This window comes from Lissotriton vulgaris, unplaced genomic scaffold (genome assembly GCF_964263255.1).
Source record: "Lissotriton vulgaris unplaced genomic scaffold, aLisVul1.2 SCAFFOLD_1926, whole genome shotgun sequence".
NCBI lineage: Eukaryota > Metazoa > Chordata > Amphibia > Caudata > Salamandridae > Lissotriton > Lissotriton vulgaris.
The window spans coordinates 362,137-388,742 of record NW_028248033.1 but is presented as its reverse complement, the minus strand read 5'-3'; the positions used below and the strand labels follow the sequence as shown (position 1 = coordinate 388,742).

Genomic DNA, 26,606 nt, shown 5'->3' with positions numbered 1-26,606 from the left:
GTGCAACCACCTCAGGACTGGACTTGACCAGGGCATCCTGCATGGAATATGCTTTCCTGAAGGTGATTGAGGGCTTGCCCGGCATTTTTCCTCCTATAACGGGGTCACATCTGATTAAATCCCAATATTTCATTATAGTTTTTCTGAGTGCGCCATGTTGCCTATTGTAAGCCCAAATCAATCTCACAGATTGTTCTTGAGTTACCACAGGTTAGGGTTTTTGCTTGCGTTCCAGGGTCAGATTGCGAGTTGAAGCATTTGCCTTACGCATAGCCTTATCAATCTCGCCCGCTTTGTAGCCCCTGGCCAAGAATCGAAATTTGCCTAGCGTAGTAACGGTAAGTTTCAATTCTATTAAGGACACGGAGGCAAGGATTATGCTTTTCCCTCTTCGCTATTTATTAACATCACATCGCACAGCAGCCAGAAAAGCATCAAAACTTGAAAATTTTTAGTATTCCCAACACAGGAATATCAGAAAACATTGTAATAACATCGTTTAATAACTACAAATCCCATGAGATGAACATTTAGGCAGTCCTTCTTTAGTGTCCTTAAATCCCAATATAAGGAGTCCAACTAACGAACTCCTCCTCTTTCTTCGTGGCGAGTCAGGCCAAAGTCTCAAGCATCTCTTTTCGCACCATCATTCCCTGGCGGAAAAAAGAACAGCGTGAGCTAAGCCATACCGCTAAGCATGAAGGCAAATCAACAAAGCAGAGCGTCAAGTCATCGACATACAACCCAAGAAAACACTAACCATACTGCAAATCGGAAAACGGATTACTTACTCCAGTACGGGCGGGATCTCCGCAGGAGGTATGGGTGGGATAATCCTCGCCTCCGTGTCCTTAATAGAATTGAAACTTACCGTTACTACGCTAGGCAAATTTCGATTCTATGTCAGGACCGGAGGCTTCAGATTATGCTTGTTTAAAGCTTGTTCACCATCAAACTAGCAATATCCACCACTGGCTTAAAATAGAACCTTTTGAAGGTGGAATCCGAAGACCAATCCGCAGCGCGCATGAGGTCTTCTAATCGTGCCCCAAGGGCAAAAGATTTTGAGGCCATGGCCCCTCTTGCTGAGTGAGCTCCGAACTGCCTCGTATCAATACCAGCTTCCTGCATTACCCAACGCACCCACCGGGCTATAGTGGGGGAAGAGACAGCCTTGTACGGTTTGCGCAGCGCAATCAGTAACTGCCGTTCGCCCGGAGGGCGAAGTTCCGTTGTAACATCCTCATAGGTTTTCAAACACTGTACCACACACAACTTGGGGGCATCTGCAAATGCCGGATAGGAAATAGACCTTGTAGCCGATTTCGTGCGTCGACCCACGGTAAAGGTCACCCAATCCGGGGAGAGCGCTCTCGCCGTGACATCCAGGGCACGCACATCAGACACTCTGCGACAAGATACTAAGCACAAGAGCATCGCCAGTTTAGCTGACAGTTCTTTTAAGGAAAGATACTTGTTAGGCTGCCAGGAAAGAAAAAGGTTCAATACCACGTTAACATCCCACAGGACGGAATACCGTGGCTCCGGCGGTAAAGCCAGACGCACTCCTCTAAGGAGTCGACATACCAGGGGATGCTCCCCAACCGCCGCTCCATCTATCTGTACATGAGCCGCTGATATGGCAGAACGTATCGTATTAATCGTCCGGTATGCCAAGCCGGCTGTAGAGAGTTCTGCAAGAAAATTCAGGATAGGAACGAGGCCTGCGACCATGGGATCCAAACCCCGTCGAAGACACCAACGAACCCACCAGATCCAAGCCAATCTATACCTCTTGGCAGTGCTGCCTGCCCAGGCCTTGGACAAAAAGTGCTGAGCTGAGTTTGAAAGGCCAGGGAGCGACCAACGTCGCCTGAAAGCCTCCATGCCATGAGGCGGAGAGAACCCTGGAGGAGATGGTGAGGGACCCCGTCTGGATTGAGGAGAAGACGAGGAAGCCGGGGGAGTAGGATTGGAGAATCCCAGGAAAGTTCCAGAAGAACTGGAAACCACACTTGCGACCTCCAAACGGGCGTCACCATCACCACGTCCGCCATCTGACGGCGAATCTGGGCCGCGGCCCGTACTATCATGGAGAAAGGCGGGAAGGCATACGGCCGTTCCTGACTCCAGTCTTGGAGGAACGCATCCGTCGCTTCCGCCAAGGGATCCGGTCTCCAGCTGAAGAACCTCGGAAGCTGGAAGTCCAGACGGGACGCAAACAGGTCTATGGAAAACGGACCCCAGCATGCCGCCAGCCAGCGGAACACTTGAACATCCAGCTTCCACAGGCTGGAGTCTCGGAGATACCTCGAGTGCCAATCCGCCACCTGATTGGCCCGACCCGGCAGGTATTCCGCCTGAACCGAGACTTGATGAGTGAGACAATAATCCCAAAAGTCTTTCGCCAGGTCCGCAAGGGCTCTTGACCGCGGACCCCCTAAGTGGTTCACATACCGAACCGCTGAGACATTGTCCATCCGCAGAAGGACGCATGACTTCACCGAGTCCCTCTTCCAGCAACGGACGGCGAACGAGCCTGCTAGAAGTTCCAAGCAGTTGATGTGAAGTCGCTGTTCGTCTGACGACCAAGCGCCGCCTGTGGAGAAATCCCCGCAGCGGGCGCCCCAGCCAGACCTGCTGGCGTCGGACTCTATCACCAGGTCCGGGACGGACCCGAAAATCGCGCGCCCGTTCCACGCTTCCATGTGGGCTAGCCACCAAGACATTTCCTCTTTGACCTCCACCGACAGGGGAATCAAGTGGTCGTAGGAAAGCCCTCTGCGCAAATGGTGCGCCTTCAGTCGCTGAAGGGCCCGATAGTGAAGAGGGCCCGGGAATATCGCCTGAATGGACGATGAGAGAAGGCCTACTACTCTGGCCACCTGCCGGAGGGAGGTGTGTGATTTGGAGATAGTTTGCCGAAGCAGATGCTTTATTTTGGCCATCTTTCTGGACGGCAAACTGAGAGTCGATTTCACCGAGTCCACCACAAAGCCCAGAAACACCATTTGCTGGGCGGGGGTGAAAACTGACTTCTCCCTGTTGACAATAAACCCCAGACCTTGTAACAGGGAGATTGTCTGAGACAGATGGGGGGCCAACTTGCTCGGGTCCTGGCCCAACAGCAAGATGTCGTCCAGATAGATGATAAGCCGAATCCCCTGACTCTGCAGGGTTTCTATGGCCGGGTGCAGAATTTTTGTAAAGCACCAAGGGGCCGAGGAAAGACCGAACGGAAGGGCCTTGAACTCGAACACCATGTCTTTCCAGCAGATCTGAAGGAAACGACGATGCAGGGGGTAAATCGGAACCACCAGATACGCATCCTTGAGGTCCAGACGGACCATCCAGTCGTTCGGGAGCAAAACGTCCCTCAAAAGATGGATGCCCTCCATCTTGAAGTGGTTGTACACCACCCAGCCATTGAACTCCCTGAGGTTGATGACTGGTCGTCTGCCCCCGTCCACTTTTTCCACAAGAAAAATATTGCTCAGGAAACCCCGGGGGTAGCGCGTTGTTCGACAAATAGCCCCCTTGCGCAGCAGCGCCGAGACTTCTTCGTCGATCAAGAGCGCGTCCGATTGAGAAAACGTTATGGGCCGGGGAGGCTCCGCCTGGCACGGCTGGTCGTAAAACTCTATGCGGAACCCCCGCACGGTTTGAAGGACCCATGCGTCCGTTGTAATAGCCTCCCACGCTTGGTGGAAACACGCCAACCTCCCCCCAATAACCACCTGATCTGCAGGGATAACACTCACCGTGTGAACTGTTGCCGCCGGAGTCGTTCCGGAAGTTTCCGCGTCCTCTGAAACGCTGACCTCTGGTGGGGTAGAAGTTGTTATAATTCGCGGAGGAGTTGTAGCCTCCTCTGCCGGAGCCATGCCCTTTTCCGGGCTGTTGCTGACCACCACGGCCGGTCGTGAGGCCCCTACCACGACCAGCCCCCCGGGAAAACCGCTGGTGGAAGACCCGCTTGATGGTCGACTGGGCCTTATCCAGGGAGGTGAAGGTGGAAACAAACTTCCCCAGTTCTTTAATGAATGGCTCACCAAAGAGTCCTCCTTGGGCGACAGCGCCAGCTTCCGACGAAGCCAAATCGCCCAACTTGGGATCCAATTTTATCAGTAGCGACCGACGCCGCTCGGTCGACAGGGCACAGTTGGCATTCCCCAAGAAAATAACCGCCCGCTGCGCCCAGTTGGACAATACTTCCGGGCAAATGGCGCTGCCCGACACCTTGGCTTCTTCGGCCATATCGAGAATCTTGGTGAGGGGGCCAATGGTGTCCAAGAGCTTGTCCTGGCAGGAGCGCCAGGAACGGTCGATCCCCTTCCGGGGGTCCTTGACGAACTTCGCCATGAAGGTGGCCATTTTCCCATCAAGTTCCGGCGTCATGGCCACCTTCCCCTCCAGAGTCGGGCGAGGACATTCGCCCCTCAAACAGCTGCGCGCCTCCTTCTCCAAGGGCTTGCGGAGGCGGCCCGCCACAAACTGCGCCACCTTATCACCAGGCGCCCAGGCGGCCGACCGCGGGTGCAAGATCTCGTCCGGGTCCAGCATGCCCGAAGTGTCCTTGGGCAACTCCGTCGAATTGGACGACGGTCGCCATGACCGCACGGAGTCCTCGTCGTCGTCGTCCGTATCCGCGGGGGAAGCCCCCCCGGGGAGGCCGGGACAACGTTCGCCGGTGTAGAAGGTGTCTGAGGCGGAGGCGCCTCGGGGGTCGACCCAGACGCTTTAGCCAGGAAAGCGTCGCGTAGGCGCTCGAAAGCGTCCTTGTCCACACCTTGCAAACCACTGGGACCCGCGTCCCCACGTGACTTTTTGGCCGCCGGAGGCTGGCCAGGATCGTTGGCGGGGGAACCCCCTGGGGCCGGTGCCAACTTGGCACATTCCAAGACAATGCGGGCTGAAAGTCTGTCCTCCATTGGCCCAACGATTTCCTGCACACACCGGTAAATCGACTGGTCCACAGCCGCATAGAACTCGTCGTCCTGGAGGTATTGGTGAGACTCCTCCTCCTCGACGTAGTACCCCTCAGCCATGGCGCTACGCAGTAGATAAGAAAGTGAAACTGAGGGTTCCGATGGCGTACACAGACCGCCACGTGTGGGCCGACCGAAGGTTGGCAAAGATTGTAGGCCGGTGGAACCGGACAATTAAAAGGCAGCACCAGCCTTTACAGCGCGCCGACCCTCTCTCCAGAGACTGGGCCGCACCGCCTCCCAGCGCGCTCGAGCGGGGAGCACCCCAGCGGAAGCTGTTGCAGAAAAAAGGTGCTGAAATCGCCCGCAGGCTTCAACGTGGGTACAACCACTATACAGACCCCACCGGGGCATTCAAGCACGGGACAGTACAACCCAAGAGGACGTCAGGGTTAGGCGGCAGCAGGGCACCTGCGATGTCGACTCCCCAGCGCAGCTCCAATCAATGAGACGAAAACTGCGCGCAGGCAGGCGATACGCAACGGCGCCCTCTAGCGGTGACTCAACACCGCGGAATACACGGGGACATCGCATAAGGGGCGAAGGCGTCCCCGCGATGGAAGGGGCTCTGGAAGGGAAGAAAAACCCCACAGGCCCCCCAAAGCAACAACAAATGCAAATAGAATAGAAGAAAACACAAAAAACCTCAACAAACACAAAAGTGCAAGAGAGGGATAATAGCACTTAACTGGCTGCGAAGCAGCGAAGAAAGAGGAGGAGTTCGTTAGTTGGACGCCTTATATTGGGATTTATGGACACTAAAGAAGGACTGCCTAAATGTTCATCTCATGGGATTTGTAGTTATTAAACGATGTTATTACAATGTTTTCTGATATTCCTGTGTTGGGAATACTAAAATGTTTCAAGTTTTGATGCTTTTCTGGCTGCTGTGCGATGTGATGTTAATAAACAGCGAAGAGGGAAAAGCATAATCTGAAGCCTCCGGTCCTGACATAGAATCTAATTTTGCTGGCCTCCTGAGCTTGGCTACATTGTGCATCAGTACTGCAGAGTCGTCTAATTCGGAGCATCTCCCCATAGGGGATGCTTGGAATGAGGTGGGCGGGGTGATGGCTGCTGGCATGGAGCACAGTGTTCCCTGCCGTTGGCTTCCGGTATAGTTTGGTTTGTAGATTCCCCTTGCTAATCTCAATAGTGATGTCAAGAAAGTGTACCTGCGATTGGCTAATGTCTGATGTAAACGCCAGATTGTAATTGTTGCAGTTGAGAGCGCCAATAAATTGCTCAGCTTGTGTCAGTGTACCACGCCAAATTAAGAACACATCGTCAATATAACGATACCACTGAACAATAGAACTTACAGCAATGTCTGCGTGCTCACCATAGAGGACCTGTCTCTCCCAATAGCCCATATGCAGACAGGCATAACTGGGAGAGAAACAGGTCCCCATGGCTACACCCCTGACTTGCTGGTAATACTGGTTGTTGAACATGAAGAAATTATGATTCAGACAAAAAGTAATCATAGATAAAATCATCCGATTGTGTTCTGACATGATTAAAGGTCTCTGTCCCAAATAAAAATCAATAGCTCTAATGCCATCCTGGTGGGCAATACTGGTGTACAATGATGTTACATCTAACTTTATCAGCCACCAGTTTGGATCCCATTCGATATCCTTAATTTTTCGGAGGAAATCATTGGAATCTTGGACAAAAGATGGAAGATTCTGCACATGTTCTTGTAAGAATGAGTCCACATAAATTGTTGCATTTTCCAATAATCCCCCGCAGGCTGAAATAATCAGTCTGCCAGGAGGTTTATCTGGATTCTTATGAATTTTTGGGATCAGGTACAGAACAGGCGTGATGGGGTGGTCATTTTTCAAAAATTTCAGTTCATCCATACTGATGAGCCCATATGATCGCCACCCCATCAACAAGGAGGAGAAGTCTGTCTGGGCTTTTCTCACCGCCACCACATCACAGTATCTATAGCAATCGGGATTGTTCAGTTGGGAGAGGGCTTCATCCAGATAGAGTTGTCTGGGCCACAGTACAATATTGCCCCCTTTATCTGACTGCCTGAAAATGATATTGTCATTTTGCTGAATCTTTCTAACCAGTTTTAAATATTGATCGTTCTGCTGGTATTTGTGTTGCTTGGTTTTGAGCATTTTGGTATACAGCACCTTGATGTCTTTGATAGCCGCCTCATGGAAAATGTCTATATTGTCATATACCATAACAGGAGTATATGTAGAGCGTCGTTTAAAGTTCGTTAAGCCCCCTAAGTTGGTATTCGGCTGTGCAGGTGTGATCTGTGATATTGATTGTTCAAATCTGAGGGACTCCATGTCATGTAACAACGGGGCATCACGCGCCAAGAGCCCTTGGTTATCTGTTTCTACTCGCGCCCCAATTGTCCGTGTTTTACTCACAGCAAAATGTTTTTGTAGCTCCAATTTGCGGACAAATTTGAACAAATCTATCCTAGTGTTAGCATAATTGAAGTCACTAGGAGGACAATAAGTTAGTCCCATCGATAAAATACGTAGTTCAGATGCAGAAAATACAGTATTGGTAAGGTTTAACACAGAGAGGGCAGTACCTGCTATTGCCGCTGAATCGCTTACTTCTTGTTCCACCGCCTGTTGAATTTCTTCTTTTTTTGTATACTTGTTCCTTGAGTTGGCTTTTCGGCGTTCGTAGCGCTTGGCGTTGCGGCTTTTACTTTTTGTAGCGCTGGAATCCTGGGGCGAAGAGTCTCGCGTCTGTCCTTCCGTAGACACTCCACCTCCTGGGCCAGCGAAAGCCTGGTAAACCCCAACAGGGGTTCAACCTGCGAAATATTAGGGTCCGTGTCACTATTCATACTGGAGCTGAGATTGGATTCGGAGGTGTTGTCTTCTTGGGCTAAGCCAGGCATGGTTTTAGAAGTAGATGGTTGGGGAGGAGGGACAGGCTTGAACGTTTTGCTTGCTTTTATGGCGTCATATTTTTTCGAAAACGTAAAAATTCGCCCCTCAGCATAGTCAGCCTTATCACGTTGGAACTTGTAGGTTTTCCTTTTTCTAATCGTCTCTTCTTCTTTCTGTAGTCTTGCCATCATTTCACTTCTTAGCTTAGTGCATTCAGCTGTTTCTTCACTGCACATAGCTTCAATCTCTGCATTCAATTCCTCAATTTTAGCCTGAGTTTTGACAAGGTCACTGTCCGCATAACGCACCAGTATTTGCACCAGTCGACGGGAGGAGTCAAGGTTGCACTCTGCCCACTCCCTGAGCATCTCTGGGTCAGGGTCTTCATAGCTGGGGGCTAGCATGACTCGCAGCCCCCTTGGTATTCTGTTAACCTCCAGATAGCGGCTCAGGGAGCGGTGCTCCCACCACTTCGATTATTCAAGCCTCATTAGTTTTTCAAGTTTCTTAAACTTCTCACGGGTGCTGGCATTGTCACTTTCCGCCGTTTCCTGCAGTGTGGACACAGTCACGTCCCCGGCCGGGGAATCGTCAAATGCGTTGAGGGCTGCCAACTCCCTCCCACATATCGCCTCTGCTGACATGGCGCTTCCCAGGTGTTTAACACGCGCAATGCGCACTCACAGTCACAATAGCGGCTTGGTGAAATACTTTCCGCTTTCCGACTTGGCACTTGGCATGGCATTCTGGTTCTTGTATTCTTTATATAATTAAAGAGGCAACGTCGTTCCTACATGGTGTTATCATCTTCAAACACCGGAAACAAGATAAGCCGCGAGAACAACGCAACATTGCGAATGCAACCCGAAGGAACATTATTATTAGGAAGGGAGTGACAGTTGCTACCACTACGGTTTCACCAATAAAGATTACAAGAACCAGAATGCCATGCGGCGCTCACGCCCAAGTGGGCGGGACTCTGATCAATCAAAGTTAGTATTTAACAAGAGCTGCCGTTACTTCCCCCATGGCATGCCTTTGAAGAAGGGATGAACTGTATCCACAAACGCGTCAGGCGAAAGGCTAAAGAAACTGTGCTTCCACTGTGTGCCGATTTGCGCTGCTGTCTGCTGAAATAAACGAGATGAAACGTGAACGTCGAGTGTGCGCTTCAATTGTATGAGCAACGCATTTGTTATATATGGTCAAACTTCACCATTGAAATCAAAATAAGATACACTTAGCAGTTATATGTAATTGTCGGACTTTCCCATTCGCAGAAAAGTCAAACAGTCTCAGGCCCTTGACTACGCCTCGTGACCCAGTCCCTCAGTCATTCAATTACACCAGACAACTTTACACGCTGCCCCTGCTGGTGCCCCATTGACTAAACAGTCGGAACCACTTAACACGTAAAGAAACGGTTACTTATTTCCGTCCAACCGGATTAGACCTCCAGGCACCCAAAGGCACCTGCACGAGTACAGGATTGTTAACCCCCGTAGACAATAGGTTGTGACCCAGGAAGTTGGCGCACATCCAAGTCTGGAGAAATGTTTCGCCTCAGGCGGAGGTGTGAACTGCAGTAGCCCCCGAGAGTCAACTGTAGGTGCCTGCAAGGCACACAAAACCCCTCAGGCTTTGTCACAATGTTCTCCACAACAAAGTACCTTGATGTGTGGATCCAGGGGGAAGAAGCGAATGACCTCGGACAATGGCTGCGATGTCAGTCACTGTTGTGCCGATCTGGAAGTCGCAGACAGTCTCGGCTCCCGGCTCAGATTCCCCCAACACCCCTCAAACACCACAAGCTCTGGAGCACAAGCTAGCACAGGTCCCCCAGACTCTGCCAGCTTCCCCCGCACTCCTCACGTCTTATCACCTCAAGTGGCTACTGATCTTTACAAACACACTCTGCTGCACAGCTTGATGATGGTGTATGTCAGGATGGTCCTTGTCCCAACCAACAATCACTTCCACCCGTTTCCGCCGCACCCAGTAGCGCCCTTACAGTCTTGTGGAAATAGTGAGATCCTGTGTGTCCTGGGATCTCATGAACATGAGGTCTGCTAACCGGCCCTTGGAGAGTACTTAGGGACCCACCCCACAACAGTTGTCGATAAGCTGCAGGCCAGCAACGTCCAAGCAAAATCCACCAAAAGATATTCCCCTTCCTGGAGCACGACCAGCCCAGGCCACCACAAGTCTGCGGATAATCCAGTTGCAGTCCCTCGTGCCTAAAGAATCCCTTGTGTCGATGTACCAGTGTCAAACCAACATATTACTAGCGGTTCCAAATCCAAAAGCGTCTCTAACTGCTGAGGCCAGAGCCCCAGTAGTTATAACCCACGATGGCCTTTTAAGATGGAATCCGGTCAAGAGGCCACCTTTGAAATAAACAGGCCCTCTCTGAATTCCGTCCTGTCTGCCATCCTAATCCTGTCCCTCGGAATGCAGGTGCCAATTCCACCCTCACATAACCACACTAGAAAGGCAGGTCAGAGGTCCACAGTTTCCCTTGAGCCCCTAGGTAATGGCCTTTAATCAGGAATGCACAGATGTAGCTGTCCCTCTAGCACCCAGATGTGAATTGAGAGACAGGCACACTGAGCCATGAGCATCGAAATCCCCACTTTCCCAAAAGTTACATTTCCACGCAAGTTATGTCAGATCCACTTGCACTACCAGAGAGGATTCACCATTAAGAACTAATCGATATCAAACACGATACTGCTACTACTCTGCCTGTAGGAAATGCTGCTTAATAGCCTTTCTGTACATTCCCACATGCTAATCCAATGTGAGAAGAAGTCCCGTCGTGCTGGTGCCATTCACAAGCTTTGCATATATCACTCACACGCACTACACCCATCCCAACAACGCACCATGTACCCAGGGAAAACTCCGATACAGCAAGAGACATGCAGAACCCTGGCACGTAGCTTTTTAAATGCCAACCCAAGAAACAGTCACCTGTGCACGCAGGCCCCACCAGGGCAAACCTGTGGTACAATCGACCAGATACCTCAGTGGACACACAACCAGTACTGCAGGCCCACGGAGGAGCATTCAAGATACTTGCCCTGGGTATACGTCTCACCCCTTGACAAGAGACTTACAGCTAACTTGACTCAGCCAATCTTGTATATGACGAGCACAGTGCTCAAAGTCGTACGGCTAGCATCCAGATCAGTGGACAAATGGGAAGGAGAAAAGCAAAAAGTCAAGGGAAAGCCTCCTAGAAAGGGCCATTTCCAACTGTTGCCAACTGAATACTAGTGCAGGTGACACACTACTGTAATATCTTTACATTCTCCAATATCTAGTGACCTTGCCATCCTCCAGGGGTATGTAGTGCAATGTGCTTTGTTTCTTTGCATATATCATGTGGAAGTAGGGTGTGCATCTAACACACACATGTTCACACATTGCTACCCCATCCCCTCCCTTTAGTATAAATGGTGTCCACAAAAAACACATTGAATAAGCTGCCACAGGGATGCGTTCCTAAAAGGATCACTTTATCCTCCTGTTGATATGACAATATGGCTGTTTGTTGTTACCTTGGCCCCCCTCCAAAATGGTAGCTGACAAGTGAACTGGGTGTAAATCTACACCCATTTCCCAGTAAAACAAGCTTCCATTGACTCTACCTAAATCCTGCCAGTCTCATTTCCAATGGTTTACTGACCATCATCTAGCAACCATTACCCAAATAACTGAATAACATATCCACTACTCAAATAACTTCATATTTTACTATACTAATTTTCAACACTAATCCTTTATTGGTTCCAGAGGGGTGTGCTACTCGCCAGAAAAGCGCTTCAACACCCATCAGGGATAACAAGTGCTATATGAAGGCAAACCTTTCTTCCCCTTTATCCCTCCGCTATCCCTTTCACTCCAAATAATTTGACTAAATATCCAACACTGAAATTACTTTATATTTCACCATACTAATTCACCACTAATCCTTTATGGGTTTCCTGAATAGCATGCGTCAACAAGCGCTATATAAATACAAACCTTTTTCCTCCTCTATCCTTCTGGTATCATTCCAAATCCAAATAACGGACTAACCTATCCACCACTTAAAATGTACTTGCATTTTCACTATACTAATTCAACACTAATCCTCTATGGGTCCCGGAGTAGGGTGCTACTCGCAGAAAAAGTGCTATAACGCCTCGTCAGGGGTGGTAAGTGCTATATAAATGCAATTACAATACAATACAATTACTTTGACCAGTTGTAACCAGCTCTTCCTCTGCCCACAAGCCCAAAGCCTGGGAAGGAAATGGAAATGTATTAGAAAAATCCTGACTGGGGAGTTTTTGGATTTCAAACTGACCTTGCACCTTGCCCGACAAAGGATTCCAGTATTTGCTCCTGAGTAGTCCAAATACCAGTCACCTTCAACCACCAATCAATCAATCAATCAATCATGACACTTGTATAGCGCGCTACTCACCCGGGAGGGTCTCAAGGCGCTTGGGGAAGGGGTTCGCTATTGCTCGAACAGCCAGGTCTTCAGTTGCTTCCTGAAGGAGAGGTGGTCCTGGGTCAGCCGGAGGTGGATGAGGAGGGTGTTCCATGTCTTGGCCGCCAGGTAGGAAAAGGATCTGCCTCCGGCGGTGGCTCTTCGGATGCTTGGTACGGCGGCGAGGGCGAGGCTAGCAGACCGTAGCTGGCGGGTGGGCGTGTGGAAGGTCAGGCGGTCGTTGAGGTACTTGGGGCCCAGGTCGTGGAGAGACTTGTGTGCGTGGGTGAGGAGCCTGAACGTGATCCTCTTGTTGACGGGGAGCCAGTGCAGGTCCCTCAGGTGGCCGGAGATGTGGTTGCGTCGGGGGATGTCCAGGATGAGTCGGGTGGAGGCGTTCTGGATGCGTTGGAGTCTTTTCTGTAGCTTGGCTGTGGTTCCGGCATAGAGGGTGTTTCCGTAGTCCAGTCGGCTGGTGACGAGGGCCTGGGTGACCGTCTTCCTGGTTTCTGTCGGGATCCATCGGAAGATCTTGCGGAGCATGTGGAGGGTGTGAAAGTATGAAGAGGAGACGGCGTTGACTTGTCTGGTCATCGAGAGGGAGGAGTCCAGGATGAATCCCAGGTTGCGTGCGTGGTCTGTAGGCTTGGGGGCGATGCCCAGGGCTGGGGGCCACCAGGAGTCGTTCCAGGCGGAGGGTGATGGTCCCAGGATGAGGACTTCCGTCTTGTCTGAGTTCAGTTTCAGGCGGCTGTTCTTCATCCACTCGGCGACGTCTTTCATCCCTTCGTGGAGGCTGGTTCTGGCGGTGTCAGGGTCTCTGGTGAGGAAGAGGATCAGCTGGGTGTCGTCGGCGTTGGAGATGATATTGAGGTTGTGTTGGCGTGCGATGGTGGCAAGAGGTCTTATGTAGACGTTGGAGAGGGTGGGGCTGAGTGATGATCCTTGCGGGACGCCGCAGATGACTTCAGTGGCCTCGGATCGAAACGGGGGGAGGCGGACTCTCTGTGTTCTTCCGGCAAGGAATGAGATGACCCACTTCAGTGCCTTCTCTTGGATGCTGGTGTTGCTGAGGCGTTGGGACTAGGGTGCGGTGGCAGACAGTGTCGAACGCTGCAGAGAGGTCCAGGAGGATGAGTGCCGCTGTTTCCCCGTTGTCGAGCAGGGCTCGGATGTCGTCGGTGGCTGCGATGAGGGCGGTCTCAGTGCTGTGGTTGGCTCTGAAACCGGACTGCGAGGGGTCGAGGGCTCCATTCGTCTCGAGGAAGGCGGCAAGTTGTCTGTTGGCGATCTTCTCTATGACTTTGGCAGGAAAAGGGAGGAGCGAGATGGGGCGGAAGTTTTTGTTGAGGTCGGTGGGGTCCGCTGTTGGTTTCTTCAGTAGGGCGCTGAGCTCGGCGTGCTTCCAGCTCTCCGGGAAGGTGGCGGTGTCGAAGGAGGTGTTGATGACGTCTCGGAGTTGGGGTGCGATGGTGGAGTCGGCCTTGTTGAAGACGTGGTGGGGGCAGGGGTCAGTCGGGGATCCGGAGTGGATGGTGTTCATCGCGCGGGCTGTGTCTTCGGTGGTCACCGTGGTCCAGGTGCGGAGGGTGGCGGTGGGGTGCGTTGGTTCGAAGGTTGGGTGCGTGGATGGTGCGCCGAAGCTGTTGTGGATGTCGGCAATCTTGCGGTGGAAGAATGAGGCGAGGGAGTCGCCGAGATCTTGTGAAGGGGTGATGTCGATGTTGTTGGTGCTGGGGTTGGAGAACTCCTTGACGATGTTGAAGAGTTCCTTGCTGTCGTGGGCGTTGTTGTCCAGTCGATCCTTTAGTGATTTCTTCTTGGTGGTGCGGATGAGCTGGTGGTGCTTGCGGGTCGCGTGTTTGAGGACGGTCATGTTGTCAGTGGTCCGGTCGAGGAGCCAGGCTTTCTCGAGGGTGCAGCAGGTCTTCTTGGAGTCCTTGAGTTCGTCGGTGAACCAGGGACCCTTCTTGCTTCTGGGTTTGCTGAGAGGGTTCTTCAGTGGTGCGAGGTCGTCGGCGCAGGCGGTCAGCCACTGCGTGAAGTTGCAGGCTGCTTCGTTGGGGTCCGGTGTGCTGGCCGTGGGTTTTGGCTGAGGGAGGTGGTGAGCTGGTCGGCGGTGATCTTGCTCTAGCTTCTGTGAGGGATCTGTTGCGGGTGGTGGTGGATGGTGGTTTTTCTGAAGCTGAAGTGGACGCAGCTGTGGTCCGTCCAGTGAAGTCCGGTGGAGTGGCTGAAGGTGATGTGCTTGCTGGATGAGAAGACGGGATCAAGTGTGTGGCCGGCGTAGTGAGTGGGGGTGTTGACCAGTTGCTTGAGTTCGAGGTTGGCACGGTTGCCCAGCAGGGTGACGGTGTTGCGGTCCTTGCTGTTCTCCAGGTGGAAGTTGAGGTCCCCTAGGAGGATGTAGTCGGCGGAGGCGAGGGCGTGTGGGCTGATGAAGTCCGTGATGTCTTCGCTGAATTGTGCGCGTGGTCCTGGGGGTCTGTAGATGAGGGTGCCTCTGAGGGTCGTCTTTGGGTTGGTGTGAATCTGGAAGTGGAGGTGTTCGGCGGCGGTGAAGGTGTCGTCGGCGTCGGTCGTGAAGCGGATGGTGTTCTTGTGGACGATGGCGATTCCTCCTCCGGTCTGGTTGACGCGGTCCCTCCTGATGATCTTGTACCCATTCGGGATGGCGATGGCGATGTCGGGGGCTGAGAAGGCATTCATCCATGTTTCAGTGAGGAAGGCGATGTCTGGTGAGGTTGTGTCGAGCAGGTTCCAGAGTTCGACGGCGTGTCTGTGGACAGAGCGGGTGTTGAGCAGGATGCACTTGAGGTCGCTGCTGGAGTTTGGCTTGGCGGGTGCGGTGCCTGTTCGGAGGCAGGTGAACTTGCAGGTTGTGCAGCTGAAGGGTCCGTGGAAGCGTTTCGGGGCGGCCCGGCAGCAGGTGGGCCTCCGGCCGGTATTGAGTGCGTTGAGGGCGGCGTCGTCGTAGGTTTGTCGGGTCGTCTTGCGTCGGTGGGGGCCAGGGGTCCTGGCGCTGGGCGAGGTCCAGGCGCGGACGGGCGCAGACGGGCTTGCCTTTGGCGCACAATCGGCGCGCCCGCTGCGCGTACGCGATGTCGCCATTTATGGCGAAGTGGGAGGGAGGGAGGAGCAGCTGGGAGGCGGGAGCGGGGAGGGCACAAAACGAAAAGGGGGTGTGACCGCTTGCACGGCGGCGGGAAGCGGGGAGCGGGGCGGGCAGGCACAGGGGGACTGATGTACAATAAAACAAAAGCTAAAACAACAACGTGCAAGGGGACAGTAGTGACAATAACAAAAGGCTAATAAAAACAAATAGGAAACAAAAAAGATTATTCAAGCACACGCAAATACGGCGGAGGGGCAGGGATCAGCGAGGCAGGCTCAACGAGGCTGCGGGCAGCAGTGAGGTGAGGTGCACACACACAGCTGGTGGCCGTGCGGCGCGGGGGTGTCCTGAGAACAGGTCACACTCACCTGCGCCGCGCGGTCGCCATTTATGGCCAAGTGGGAGGGAGGGAGGAGCAGCTGGGAGGCGGGAGCGGGGAGGGCTACCTCCCGAACAACGATTCAGATCCACATCCTGCACGCAGACGACGGCAAAGCAAGAAACAAGAAAGAAATAATCAACGGGACCGAAGACTACAAGGAAAGATAAAGCCAAGACAGTGATCCAAGACACATCAGGAACCCCGAAGTGGGACAACAGTATTTTTTATAATGGATACAGAAAACCAATGGTGATGTCCTACAACCAATAAACAGCCCTGATGAAGACCGCACAACAAAAGTTTATCTTGTCCTAACTAAAGACGGTCGAAACGCGTTGGCACAAACTAGTGGATTGGAGATATTTATGCTCTACAACGACATGTATACATGTATGAGGAACAATAGACATTTCTCGAGTGGAGCATAATTGTATATAGTAATTCTCTCCTACACTATCCAGGACTAGAAATACAGTCTAAATCCGAGGGACAAATAACTCAACCCCAGATTTAGCGTATGTTTGAATATACATAGTAGGACGCATTTAAATGATCCGATTAAACTAATCAATTGAAATGTACAGATGAATCAAACCAACTGCATAGAAAGTGCATATATGTTTTGTGTTTTGTGATGTAAATACAATTTGTTCTGTAAAATTGGAGAGCTTTTGAAATGAATGTAGATACCAATATATAACAAAAAAATACAAAGTAAAGTTAAATGTGTAATAACGCAGAGTCAATAAAAGGGACTTCTGTGATACTAGTGACTATCATTTATGGTGTCAGAGGTACTTATGTTGTGAAATACAAAACGAAAAGGGGGCGTAGCCGCTTGCACGGCGGCGGGAAGCGGGGAGCGGGGCGGTCAGGCACAGGGGAACTGATGTACAATAATGTAAATGTAAGTAGAATGATGTACCACCAAGTGAGACATCTCTGCTTTGTGAAGCCTCTTAGTAGTAGACAAGTCATGGATTGGATCTTGCTGGTAGATGATTTCTGCCCCATCTACATCCATGGGTGAGTAACATTGCTACTGAATCACAGCTTGTAAGAAGAGGAGCCTGACTGCTACTTAACCAGAAAGAGACGCGCTCCTGACCAAGAAGTGAAAAAGGAAGGTCCAGCCTATGTGGAGGATTTTCGAGGATATAAGTTGCCCAGAAGCCATAAGGGTATTGCTTTCCATGTGGCGAGTCTGCATAAACGCTAATCTGCCTGGTACTCCAAGGGAGCGTTGGATTGCTAAAATCCAGCAGCACAGGAGCAAAAGTGTTTTTCCTCACATCCCAGGTCTACAGCAGTGTCCCATTGGCTGTAGCAAGCCAACCTGAATCCAGAGTAACAAGAATTGTTTTCCTAGCCATTGTGCAATATCCATTTACGGTCAAGGTTGGCCACTGACCATAAATCCCTGTTGGTACTGGTTGAGTCTATGTATACATTGGTTGCACCCATCTAATGGGGCAAAACACTCAATCCTTGCATCTTCCTGGGGACTTTACTCTTGGTATCTATTTCAACTAGCATCCATTCCAGATGCAACATCAGACCTGATGTGACCCTAACTGGTCTCCCCTTCCAGTGATTGCGCCCAGCGCACCACCAGTAGCCACATTAAATTTGACAGTCTATTTGGTGAACTTGACTTTGGCACGCCATATTATTTGCTGTCTTTTGTGGGATTGCTGTTTCAGTTTGAATGGCAGGTTTTAGGGTGTAAATGTTTTAGTATGTTTAGTGGGGAACATTGGCATGCAGGCTTAAATCAAACAGGGTATCCCACTTTGAATATAGAGACAGGACGAAATCAGGGCAAAGATCAGACATATGAAAAGCAACTTGAAGTCTTGTTTCTTTATTTCTGGTGCTCTTTATTTTTGCTCCATTGACTGCCTGAAAGCAATCAAATGTTACTTAACAAAAGGACTTCCGAAGCCCGCCAAGAACATCAAAGGTTTCCCTCCATTTTAAAAAGTGGCAATATGGCTACTTGTTATTAACATCAAGTGCCTATCATTTTATAACAAGCTCCGGAAGGTGCTTTCCATTCTAAATTTTAACTGCCCTACTTTGGCTAACTGTGAATAAGGTAATCAAACAAGAGTGCCTCTCACTTTTCAATTATAGCCAAAAATCAAGGCAGGTTGAAGACGCTATTTGTCGTTTTCAACACGGTATTTTTATTTATACCAGTTACTTTTATAGTTTGTTGAATATTTGTCGTACACAACGTATGATAAGCAGACAAAGACCTGTACAGAACATCAATTTTAAACAAATTATGAATTATTCATTGCAACAAATTGTCAAAATTAAACGTGGACCTGAATGAGGTCAACAGATAGAAACATTAAACATATGTGAAAAAGTACATAGTGTAACACATATTTACATCAGTGCAAGATTTGATTAAAGCAAAAAACTAGCAAAGAAAGGAAAGATTAGAAAAAAGGAGCGCGAAAATGAATTCGAGACTCTATTTTATCGTCAGCAATGGCTTGAATTTGAATTGTCCTTTTCTAATTCGCCGACGCGTTTCGAATCCAGAGATTAACTGTCAGGATTCTCATCAGGGCATGGTTAATCTATCTGTGGATTTAAGGAAAGGGGAAAGGGTTTCAGTGTGATGATTTGACGTGGAGACAACACTCCTTATGTTGTGACAATCAGCTATGACCTACCGCTTTTAGAAGAAGCTGATTTCAGCAAGGAAATAAAGTGCAGACTTGCAAGTGGGTCCAAGTGTGGAGCGCCTACAATTAAAATGAACGGACATTATAGCACAAACCGGACATTTGAATGCTAACACTTAGAAAATAAATCTCCACTAAGCATACCGTCATTAGTTTCAAAGTCGATCAGGACGGCTGCTTATTGCGGGATGAGGGCTCCGCAGCGTGCTCGCAGTCGAGGAGGGGGCAGTGGTGCTGTGTACAAAAAAGTAATTGTATGTCGGTACTTGTAAATTAAACCTGGGTTTTAAAACAAGTCTCTTGTGACAAGCGGGAATAATACCTTTTCCGCTTGCCACTGTAGGTCCAAAAGGGGATCCTGTTGCCTGAGGGGACGTCTTGACGAAGTCGACGTGTTAAGGTTTAGTGGACGGGCTCCAATTCCGCTAAGGAAAAACGGAGTTGTTGTTAGTCTACAGCTAGCCTCAGTCCTAGCGGGCGCGCTGGGACGCGGCGCTGGGCCGCAGGAGCATTGCTTACCTCGTAGTGATTCTGTTGGCGGCTCACAGCATTCTGTCTGGTTTCCCAAGATGGATGCTGCTGTAGTTGCTATGGCAATGAATCATTGAGATATTGCTTTGCATTATGGGATTTGTAGTTTGTGCAAATGTCAATTGTTAAATGGGGAAAACCGGGTTACATTGAAACGTACTGAGACGCGACCGAGTCGGTCGTCTGGAAAACAAGACACCATTGGATTAGAGTCTAGCGACTTCAGACAAAGTGTTGAGGCCCCTCTGCACACTGTTAAATTTCAATATTAAGTAAGCTTCTGTTTTCAAAAGCATCCTATCAACATCCACATTACTTTGTGCCGGGCGTAGTGTGTACAACACTGTCCATTTGAGATGATTAGCGTCATGGCTGGCATTTATGAAGTGCTCCACCATGGGGGCAGTCATGATTTTATTCTTGATCCTGGATCGATGTTGGCAAATGCGTGTGTTCACTTGTTGTGTAGTCTTGCCAATGTAAATTAGATCGCAGGGGCACTGAACCAGGTAAACAACATTCTTGGTCTTACAATTTGAAAAGTCCGAATGCTTCCATCTGGTAGTTCCATGTTGGAACTCGTCACCCTCGATAGTGTTTGGGCATACAACACAGGTGCCGCACTTATGGTGCCCTGTGATTGGTTTAAGGTTCCATTGACTGAGAAGGTCACTTTTCTTTTTTGGTAAAGTGATGTCCGCCCTCATGATATGTTGGCCTACATTTTGATTCCTCTTGTAGGCAAACAAAGGATTGGATAGTGGGCAGTCTAAATTCGCCAATAAGTGCCAATTGCTCAGCACTGTTTTTCTCAATTTGTGGGTGTCTGGTCCAAAGGTGGTGACACAGACCAATCTTTCAAGTGTGGGTTTGGGCCGTACTTGCAGTAGAGTTTCACGGGGGGTGAAGCGTGCTCTTGTTAGGGAGTGCTTGAGTAATTTTTTAGGGTACCCCCTCTCCTGCATTTCTTGGCAAAACGTCTCAGCGTGAGACGTGAAGTCACTCAGGTTCGAACAGTTCCTCCTAATGCGCAACAATTGCCCATATGGAAGGTTAGATTTCAAGTTCCTGGGATGAGCACTCTTATGGTGCAGAATGGTATTTCTGTCTGTGTCCTTTTTATGAAGAGAGGATTTCAATACTCCATTGATGTTGATGATCTCTACATCAAGGAAAGTCATCCTTTCATTGCTTTGTGCCATCGAAAATTTGATGTCAGCATGCCGGTTGTTAAGCCAGTCATGGAAAGCTACAAGGTCAGTCTGGCTCCCCTGCCACAGGAGCCAGACATCATCTATGTAGCGGAGCCATTGTAAGATGTGCTGTTTGAAGGGATTATTGCTGTCAATGAACATCTGTTCGTACTGCGCCATGTACAGCACGGCCATTTCAGGGGCATAAGGGCACCCCATCGCGGTGCCCTTGACCTGCATAAAGAACTCCCCATTAAATGAAAAGTAGTTCTTTTTTAATGCAATCTCGGCCAGTCTTAAAATGAACACTGTGGGTACTTGGTGGGGCCTCTCTCTCTGGTTCAGGTAAATTTCCATCACCTCTAATGCTTCTTCTTGCGGGATCTGTGTATACAGGGAGGTGACGTCCATTGTGACTAGCAGTTGGGTCTCCGGGTTGAACGCTGTGTCTTCAACCTTGAGGAGAAAATCAGTCGTGTCTCGTAAGTACGATTTGACCGTCTTTAGGAAAGGTTTCAAGAAGAAATCCACGTACTGGGATAAGGGCTCAAGACATGAGTCGCACCCGGACACGATTGGGCGTCCTGGGGGATCTTGGAGGCTCTTGTGGATTTTTGGCAGGAGGTGAAGCACCGGAGTTCTTGGGTGTTTCCTTAATAAATAGTCATACTCTTTCTTGCCCAGAAACCCACCGTCTAAGCCAATCTGTAATGTGTCTGCAATTAGTCTTTGAATCTCCTTAGTCGGATCTTCTTGGAGGCGTCTGTACCAGGTTGCATTGTTTACCTGTTTGTTGCCTTCTGCTAAGTATTTTTCACGGGCCCATACCACCACCGCCCCGCCTTTGTCGGCCTGTTTTATGATGATTGAATTGTCTTCTTTTAAGGTTGTAATTGCTGTACGCTGTTTGTGGCCTATGTTTTGTTGTACAAAATGTCTACCTTTTTCCATTTTCTCTATCGATGACAGGAGGACTTGTTCAAATGCGAGAACCTCCTTGGGGATATTTTGGTAAGGGACAAATGTGGACTTATTACGTAGTCCAGTGACCTCTGTGGTGGGTGAGGAAGGATGATTCCAAAAGAAGACCCTGAGGCGAATTTTACGGCAGAACTCAATAGCTTCCAGCTTGAGTCTTGTGTAATCAGTTTTCCTGCCAGGCACAAATTTGAGGCCCAACGCTAAGACTGAGTATTCGTCTGGTGTTAATGGTCTGTTGGATAAATTAACCACCGCATTGGAACCCTCTACGACTTGTATGAGCGGTTCCTGGTCCGCATCTCCCACGGTTGTTTGAACCGGGCCTTTGGCTGTTGGCCCTGGTCTAAAAAAGCCACCTGTTTTTTGTTTGGATTACGATTGTCAGACCCAGATGAATCGGAAGAGGAGGTTTCCGAAAATGTTGTGAATCTGTTCCTTGAGCGACCTTGAAAGGTTGAAAGAGCTCTCCGGGATTCTTGTTGGGTGTAGTAATCCTCTTTTAAAAAGGGGTATACTTGTTCGATTTTAAAGGCCTTCACGTCTCTTTCATATTTAAAAGTTTTGTCATTAATAGTGTTGTCTCTGAAGGTTCTGATGTCTTTCTCAATTTTCTCCAATAGTGTCTTGGCGTCCGTTACAGCCGGACTGGTCTTAATCGTCTCAGTAAGTTCCTCAATCTCTTTGAAAGGGGGCACAATCCCCTGGGGCCTACAGGTGAAAAATGTCCCTGTAATATTCGTGGAAGATGCAGAATATAAAAAAGGCTTCAGCTTCATCAATACGAAGTGCAGCAGGGACCTCATGGTCCACACCATAGAGACCGCACAGAGGTTGTGCTTAGAAGAACAAAAAGAGATTGAGGAACTTACTGAGACGATTAAGACCAGTCCGGCTGTAACGGACGCCAAGACACTATTGGAGAAAATTGAGAAAGACATCAGAACCTTCAGAGACAACACTATTAATGACAAAACTTTTAAATATGAAAGAGACGTGAAGGCCTTTAAAATCGAACAAGTATACCCCTTTTTAAAAGAGGATTACTACACCCAACAAGAATCCCGGAGAGCTCTTTCAACCTTTCAAGGTCGCTCAAGGAACAGATTCACAACATTTTCGGAAACCTCCTCTTCCGATTCATCTGGGTCTGACAATCGTAATCCAAACAAAAAACAGGTGGCTTTTTTAGACCAGGGCCAACAGCCAAAGGCCCGGTTCAAACAACCGTGGGAGATGCGGACCAGGAACCGCTCATACAAGTCGTAGAGGGTTCCAATGCGGTGGTTAATTTATCCAACAGACCATTAACACCAGACGAATACTCAGTCTTAGCGTTGGGCCTCAAATTTGTGCCTGGCAGGAAAACTGATTACACAAGACTCAAGCTGGAAGCTATTGAGTTCTGCCGTAAAATTCGCCTCAGGGTCTTCTTTTGGAATCATCCTTCCTCACCCACCACAGAGGTCACTGGACTACGTAATAAGTCCACATTTGTCCCTTACCAAAATATCCCCAAGGAGGTTCTCGCATTTGAACAAGTCCTCCTGTCATCGATAGAGAAAATGGAAAAAGGTAGACATTTTGTACAACAAAACATAGGCCACAAACAGCGTACAGCAATTACAACCTTAAAAGAAGACAATTCAATCATCATAAAACAGGCCGACAAAGGCGGGGCGGTGGTGGTATGGGCCCGTGAAAAATACTTAGCAGAAGGCAACAAACAGGTAAACAATGCAACCTGGTACAGACGCCTCCAAGAAGATCCGACTAAGGAGATTCAAAGACTAATTGCAGACACATTACAGATTGGCTTAGACGGTGGGTTTCTGGGCAAGAAAGAGTATGACTATTTATTAAGGAAACACCCAAGAACTCCGATGCTTTACCTCCTGCCAAAAATCCACAAGAGCCTCCAAGATCCCCCAGGACGCCCAATCGTGTCCGGGTGCGACTCATGTCTTGAGCCCTTATCCCAGTACGTGGATTTCTTCTTGAAACCTTTCCTAAAGACGGTCAAATCGTACTTACGAGACACGACTGATTTTCTCCTCAAGGTTGAAGACACAGCGTTCAACCCGGAGACCCAACTGCTAGTCACAATGGACGTCACCTCCCTGTATACACAGATCCCGCAAGAAGAAGCATTAGAGGTGATGGAAATTTACCTGAACCAGAGAGAGAGGCCCCACCAAGTACCCACAGTGTTCATTTTAAGACTGGCCGAGATTGCATTAAAAAAGAACTACTTTTCATTTAATGGGGAGTTCTTTCTGCAGGTCAAGGGCACCGCGATGGGGTGCCCTTATGCCCCTGAAATGGCCGTGCTGTACATGGCGCAGTACGAACAGATGTTCATTGACAGCAATAATCCCTTCAAACAGCACATCTTACAATGGCTCCGCTACATAGATGATGTCTGGCTCCTGTGGCAGGGGAGCCAGACTGACCTTGTAGCTTTCCATGACTGGCTTAACAACCGGCATGCTGACATCAAATTTTCGATGGCACAAAGCAATGAAAGGATGACTTTCCTTGATGTAGAGATCATCAACATCAATGGAGTATTGAAATCCTCTCTTCATAAAAAGGACACAGACAGAAATACCATTCTGCACCATAAGAGTGCTCATCCCAGGAACTTGAAATCTAACCTTCCATATGGGCAATTGTTGCGCATTAGGAGGAACTGTTCGAACCTGAGTGACTTCACGTCTCACGCTGAGACGTTTTGCCAAGAAATGCAGGAGAGGGGGTACCCTAAAAAATTACTCAAGCACTCCCTAACAAGAGCACGCTTCACCCCCCGTGAAACTCTACTGCAAGTACGGCCCAAACCCACACTTGAAAGATTGGTCTGTGTCACCACCTTTGGACCAGACACCCACAAATTGAGAAAAACAGTGCTGAGCAATTGGCACTTATTGGCGAATTTAGACTGCCCACTATCCAATCCTTTGTTTGCCTACAAGAGGAATCAAAATGTAGGCCAACATATCATGAGGGCGGACGTCACTTTACCAAAAAAGAAAAGTGACCTTCTCAGTCAATGGAACCTTAAACCAATCACAGGGCACCATAAGTGCGGCACCTGTGTTGTATGCCCAAACACTATCGAGGGTGACGAGTTCCAACATGGAACTACCAGATGGAAGCATTCGGACTTTTCAAATTGTAAGACCAAGAATGTTGTTTACCTGGTTCAGTGCCCCTGCGATCTAATTTACATTGGCAAGACTACACAACAAGTGAACACACGCATTTGCCAACATCGATCCAGGATCAAGAATAAAATCATGACTGCCCCCATGGTGGAGCACTTCATAAATGCCAGCCATGACGCTAATCATCTCAAATGGACAGTGTTGTACACACTACGCCCGGCACAAAGTAATGTGGATGTTGATAGGATGCTTTTGAAAACAGAAGCTTACTTAATATTGAAATTTAACAGTGTGCAGAGGGGCCTCAACACTTTGTCTGAAGTCGCTAGACTCTAATCCAATGGTGTCTTGTTTTCCAGACGACCGACTCGGTCGCGTCTCAGTACGTTTCAATGTAACCCGGTTTTCCCCATTTAACAATTGACATTTGCACAAACTACAAATCCCATAATGCAAAGCAATATCTCAATGATTCATTGCCATAGCAACTACAGCAGCATCCATCTTGGGAAACCAGACAGAATGCTGTGAGCCGCCAACAGAATCACTACGAGGTAAGCAATGCTCCTGCGGCCCAGCGCCGCGTCCCAGCGCGCCCGCTAGGACTGAGGCTAGCTGTAGACTAACAACAACTCCGTTTTTCCTTAGCGGAATTGGAGCCCGTCCACTAAACCTTAACACGTCGACTTCGTCAAGACGTCCCCTCAGGCAACAGGATCCCCTTTTGGACCTACAGTGGCAAGCGGAAAAGGTATTATTCCCGCTTGTCACAAGAGACTTGTTTTAAAACCCAGGTTTAATTTACAAGTACCGACATACAATTACTTTTTTGTACACAGCGCCACTGCCCCCTCCTCGACTGCGAGCACGCTGCGGAGCCCTCATCCCGCAATAAGCAGCCGTCCTGATCGACTTTGAAACTAATGACGGTATGCTTAGTGGAGATTTATTTTCTAAGTGTTAGCATTCAAATGTCCGGTTTGTGCTATAATGTCCGTTCATTTTAATTGTAGGCGCTCCACACTTGGACCCACTTGCAAGTCTGCACTTTATTTCCTTGCTGAAATCAGCTTCTTCTAAAAGCGGTAGGTCATAGCTGATTGTCACAACATAAGGAGTGTTGTCTCCACGTCAAATCATCACACTGAAACCCTTTCCCCTTTCCTTAAATCCACAGATAGATTAACCATGCCCTGATGAGAATCCTGACAGTTAATCTCTGGATTCGAAACGCGTCGGCGAATTAGAAAAGGACAATTCAAATTCAAGCCATTGCTGACGATAAAATAGAGTCTCGAATTCATTTTCGCGCTCCTTTTTTCTAATCTTTCCTTTCTTTGCTAGTTTTTTGCTTTAATCAAATCTTGCACTGATGTAAATATGTGTTACACTATGTACTTTTTCACATATGTTTAATGTTTCTATCTGTTGACCTCATTCAGGTCCACGTTTAATTTTGACAATTTGTTGCAATGAATAATTCATAATTTGTTTAAAATTGATGTTCTGTACAGGTCTTTGTCTGCTTATCATACGTTGTGTACGACAAATATTCAACAAACTATAAAAGTAACTGGTATAAATAAAAATACCGTGTTGAAAACGACAAATAGCGTCTTCAACCTGCCTTGATTTTTGGCTATAATTGAAAAGTGAGAGGCACTCTTGTTTGATTACTATATTTAGGCCCAGCCTCCTCACTTGTCCTCTAAGGGCCAAGCTCCCCTTGTTCTGTCAGTTAGTGCGGGTAATTTACCCGCGAGAGTTTACGGACACCCCTGTCGTCTGCTTTTCCGATGCGAGAAATTTCCTTTGGGAACCCCAGTTTCCATATCAATATGGCAGACAAAGACACGCTATCTTTTAGCGAGAATCATATTCAGAATTTGATTGACACCTCTCCTTTCTCAAATGTGACACTCAGCTCTACCGCCAAACAACAAAATGAATCAGATCGTTTAATACGATTACAAAAAAAGCATGTACGCACGGAACTGCATGGACATTTTCTCCTCAGGCACTTGAAAGGGGGCACAATCCCCTGGGGCCTACAGGTGAAAAATGTCCCTGTAATATTCGTGGAAGATGCAGAATATAAAAAAGGCTTCAGCTTCATCAATACGAAGTGCAGCAGGGACCTCATGGTCCACACCATAGAGACCGCACAGAGGTTGTGCTTAGAAGA

General features: G+C 48.9%; 1 long non-coding RNA gene across 1 annotated transcript in view; it reads right to left on the bottom strand.

Moving 5' to 3' along the window:
• Positions 1-523: 523 nt before the first annotated feature.
• Positions 524-26,606, bottom strand: part of LOC147664949 (uncharacterized) — a 39,369-nt gene continuing 13,286 nt past the window's right edge. Inside the window, exon 3 of the long non-coding RNA XR_015305077.1 lies at positions 524-653. This is a non-coding gene — a long non-coding RNA (uncharacterized LOC147664949). The remainder of the gene's footprint in view (positions 654-26,606) is intronic.